The following is a 5,262-nucleotide window of genomic DNA, read 5'->3' on the forward strand; positions in this document are numbered from 1 at the left end:
GGGGCAGGGGGTTTCCTCTGCCTTGGGCAACACCTCTGGTGTGGCTGCTACTATCCATGGCTCCAGCTCCCCAAGAACAGACCTGTTGTGGTTCCAGCTTCTGCAAGTGACCCTGGTCCCTGGGCTCTAGTGACACCACCTGCAGACTTGCCCCTCCAATTCTGGGGTGGCAGTGGCTTCCTACTCTTCCTCCCTCTTTTGATGCTTTAGACTGTTTCTCTCGGGGCCTCTCTGGTGGCACAAGGGGTTAAGACACAGCACTATGAAGCTATCTGCAGCCACTGCAGCATAATTTCGATCCCTAGCAGGTGAACCACATGGTGCAGCAGACCTCTGCTGACTCGCCCATTGCTCCCCTCAGCAGTGTATTTCAGTAAATCTGCCTGTTCTGTTCCCCGCTCTGTCTCTGGTGAATCCTTTCACCCCCTACACCTTTGGCCTGTACCCCAGCTCTTGTATACATAAATAAATAAATTTTTTTTAAAGAGACAATGGCTGCTTTTCTTTTTCTTTCTTTCTTTCTTTCTTTCTTTCTTTCTTTCTTTCTTTCTTTCTTTCTTTCTTTCTTTCTTTCTTTCTTCCTTTCTTTCCTTCTTTCTTTCTTTCTTTCGATTTTATTTATTTATTTATACAAGCATTGGGTACAGTCAGAAGCGCAGGAAAGTGAGAGAATTCACCAGAGCCAGAGCGGGGAGCAGAACAGGCAGACTGATGAAGTACATTGCTGAGGGGAGCAGCGGGCACAGCAAGAGAGGTCTGCATGCCATGTGGGACCCTCTCTCAGTGGCTGGGGATCAAACTGGTGCTGCAGAGGCTGCGGGCATCTTCGCAGCCCAGCGCTCAACCGTTGCGCCACTGGGGAGGCCCAATAAATAAAATTTTTTAAATGAATAAATAATGGGTGAACATCAATGGTACTAGAGCTTATGAAATTTAAGGGTATATAAAAATAAATCTAAATCTATAAGATATATAGTGTCAGATTGTACTTTGCTGCAGGTATGCTACACTTCAATTTTTTTCATATATGTATTTGTTTACTTGTGATTAGTAATGACCTGAAAACAAATTATCACCTTCAAATTTAACAAACTAACAATGAACTTAACTGATAAAATAATATATGTAACGAATTTGCTTATTTAGGCCAGACCCTAGCCTCTCATATCAGGAGTTACTCCTTTTGGATCACATTAATATCCCAGTGTAGGAGATATATTGTTAATATTGCACTATTTTTAACTTTGAAATACTTTCAGTTGCAATATTTAATGAAGAATCACCATGTACCCCTTACCTGGATCTTCCAAATACCCCAAACATTAACATTTAACTACATTTGTTTCATCATTAACTCTCTCTCCATATATACAATATATGTAACTAGATATTGTTCTGTATTGCCTTTATTTACTTATCTGTATTTTCCTTGTTTATTTTTTGCAAACACTTGAGAATGATTGTACTCTTTCTATGTCCCTTTACTCCTAAATATTTCAATGATTATTTCCTAGAATCAAGGACATTTTCTCACGAGAACACAATTCTTACAGTCAGCCCATTAACATTGATTTAATATTGTTATCTAATGTAGAGATCTTGCTTAAATTTTGTCTTTTGTAGTAAAATGAAATCATGGATTTTTCTGGTCTAATTGTATTCAGTATTCATGTGTCTTTAGTTTCCTTTGATCTGGAATAATTCCTTAGTCTTTGTCTTTTGGGACCTTGACATTTGTGAAGGGTAAAAGCCAGTTGTTGTTTTTTAAAGATTTATTTATTTATGCATACAAGAAATGGGGTACAGGCGAGAGGTGCGGGAGCAGAGGGTGGTAAGGGGACTCACCCCAGAGACAGAGTGGGAAACAGAACAGGCAGATTGACTGAAATACTCTGCTGAGGGGAGCAGCAAACGAGACAGGAGAAGTCTGCTATGCCATGTGGGTCAGCTCCCTGGCCAAGAATCGAACTCATGCTGCAGTGGCTGGCAATAACTTGATAGCCCTGAAACTTTAACCCCTGTACCACCAGGGAGGCCCAGCCAGTTGTTTTTGAATGGTGCCTCTCCACTGGGGCTTGTGTGATGCTTCTTCCCAAGGAGACTCAGGTCTGCATCTTGAGCAGAAATATCACAGCCAGCATGTGTCATTCTCAGGACAACAAATCAGGAGGCTTTTGCTAATCCTGGATCTTTCACTTTGATCATTTAGTTCAGGTGGTGTTTTGCTATGAAGTTACTGTTTTCTCTTTGTCATTTATGAGTAGCTTGGGGGAAGATACATTAAGTTGATATAAATAACCTATTTCTCATCAAACTCTCACCCACCAGTTTTAGAATTATTGGCTATTGCTGAATAGTTACTGTGACAGCTGCCAAGTGGTGAATTTTCTAATTCCATCATTCCTTTTACATTAACTAGTCAGAATTCCACTTTATTTATATCAATATGAATTCATGGATTCTTATTTTATTCTGTGGGTTATAATCCCTTGCTATCAGTATTTAATTTGATGCTCAAATTATCCCAAATTTGACTAGTGGCAGCACCTTGAAGCTGATTCCTTTGTCCTTTTGACATGTCCCCACTATTTAAAAATTGTGTGTGTGTAGAAGAACTGGGATACAGGCCAGAGGTGCAGAGGGTAAGATGATTCAGAGACAGAGTGGGGAGCAGAACAGAGCAGAGTTATTGAAATACACCAATAAGGGGAGCAGTGGGCAAGACAGGCGGGGTCTGCTGTGCCATGTCAGTTAGCTCTGTGGTTGGGGATTGAACTCCTGTGTAGCAGTGATAGTGCTGAGACTTAACCCTTAGGCTACCATGGAGGTTCTTCCATCATTTTTTGATGTACTTTCTTACTTTCTGACAAACTAAATGTTCATCTATATGTCCCTCCCCAAATATGGAATCAATATATCTTCAAATAGCCTTGTTTCTTTTCGTGGAGAATTTATACTTCAACATTTTATTTTTTTATTTTTATTTTTTTAATAATTTTATTTTTATATTCCCCACACAATTGCAACCCCCCATTTTGACCCCAATCCCTCCCCTCCCGCCACCCACCCCCCCAAAAGTGTCTCTGGTTCATAGATTTTTGTTGATTTTGATTTTCACTTTCTTATAGTTATTCATTTTCCTGGTCCCTTATTTAAGTTTTCTAGATTCCTGCTATGAGTGAGACCATCCGGTATTTTTCTTTTTCTTTCTGGCTTATTTCGCTGAGCATGATCCCTTCCAGCTCCATCCATGTTGCTGCAAATTGCATGTGTTTATCTTTTTTGACTGCTGAGTAATATTCCATGGTGTATATGTACCACATCTTCTTGATCCAGTCATCTATTTTTGGGCATTTGGGCTGTTTCCAAAGCTTAGCTATTGTAAATAGTGCTACTATAAACATAGGGGTGCAGGTGTTTTTTGGAATTGATGTTTCTGTGTCCTTTGGGTAAATACCTAGGAGTGGAATTGCTGGATCATATGGAAGCTCTATGTTTAGTAGGTCCAGAAATCTCCACACAGCTCTCCATAGTGGCTGGACCAGTTTGCACTCCCACCAACAGTGCAGGAGAGTTCCTTTTTCTCCACACCCTCGCCAACATTTGTTGTTGCTAGTTCTTTTAATATGTGCCATTCTCACTGGTGTAAGATGGTATCTCATGGAAGTTTTGATTTGCATTTCCCTGATTACAAGTGATGTTACTTCAACATTTAAAAAGGGAGGAAGAAGGAAAAGAAGGAGAAATTCTCCCAAAAAGGGGGTGGGGTGGGGAGCTTACAAATATAATGTGTGTTTGAAGTGTTTCCATTTACTTATTGTTTTCCTTGAAGTAAAATTGTTCTATAACTATGTAAGTTTGGGGTGTGAACTATATAATGTATAGTTCAATGTCTCTATATACTACATTAAATTCACTAAAAATTCAATGGCAGTGTTTACATTTAACAAATGAATGGTTTTTAAGCAAGAAATATAGGAAGCAACTATGCTTCTGCTCCTCAAGAGACAGTTAAATGCACAGTTCTCATCTGTGGTTCTTCCTGAATGCGGGTGCAAGTGACTTCTCTGCCCCCCACTCTCCAAAGGAGCCCCTAAATTGGTTGTGCTCAAATGTGAGGGTGGGTTGGGAATCCACAGAGTGGTGATTCATCTCAGAGAGCTCAGTTTTGGGTTCTCTGAACCCTGACTTTGAACCCCACCCCCACAATGGCTTTGCTAATACCTTCTTTGTATTTTGATAGTATATTGGGGTTTCACTCAGTTTTATTTGGGGAAGCTCTAGGGCAGTGAGGTGGGAATGGTGTTTATGAAGAGTCCGACTACTTGATTTCAAATCCTGGCTCTGGCCATGACTTAAAATCTCTATGCCTCAGTTTCCTCCATTGTAAAACGGGGATGTAGAACTGCCAGAGGATTTTGGAGAAAGTGAATCTATTTGATGCATGTCAAGTGCAATTAGGGAGAGGAGAGTAGCTGCAGTGGGCAGTTGAAGGTTTTATATTTGATGTTGGTTCCTGTCATGACAGTACTTAGTGGCTGCTGCCTTTAGAAACATCTTTGTATCTTGGAAGCTGTGAAGATCAAGCATGATGACATCAGGGGCCTCCCTTGTGGCCTAGAAGTTAAGTCTCATCTCTATCACCGTTACGGCCTGAGTTCGATGCCTGCCCCGCCAGGGAGCTGACCCACATGATGCAGCAGACCTCTCCTGTCTCACCCGCTGCTCCCCTCAACAGTGTATTTCAGTAGATCTGCCTATTCTGCTCCCCACTCTGTCTCTGGTAAACCCTCTCACCTCCCCACACCTCTGGCCTAGACTCCAGTTCTTCTATGAAAAAAAAAAAAAAGGTGATGACATCAGCAGGTAACCACAAGCACCTTGAAGGCAGGGACACCTCTGCCCAAGTTGAATCCCTGTGTCTTCGAGAGACCAGCACAGACCAAGTGTTCAGTAAGTACCTGTTGAATGAACAGAGCCAAACAAAAATCAAAGAAAGACCAACTGTTGTGATTCTTACTGCTGCTGTTGTTTTACTCCTATGCGTTAGATAAACAAATGAGAGACAGAAGAAAGAGTCACAAAAATTGCCCATACGGCCAGCCTGGATTAGATAGTGTCGCTTACATTATAGCCTTGTGCTGAGACTGGCATTAGGTCACGTCCAGACTCTGCCAATGTTGGGTGATTCATGAGCAATGTCCACTCAGAGACCAGCATGGGGCTGAGGATCCCTCTGCTGTGGCCAGTTGGACTCCATCT

Source organism: Talpa europaea, assembly GCF_964194135.1.
Source record: "Talpa europaea genome assembly, chromosome: 16".
Lineage (NCBI taxonomy): Eukaryota > Metazoa > Chordata > Mammalia > Eulipotyphla > Talpidae > Talpa > Talpa europaea.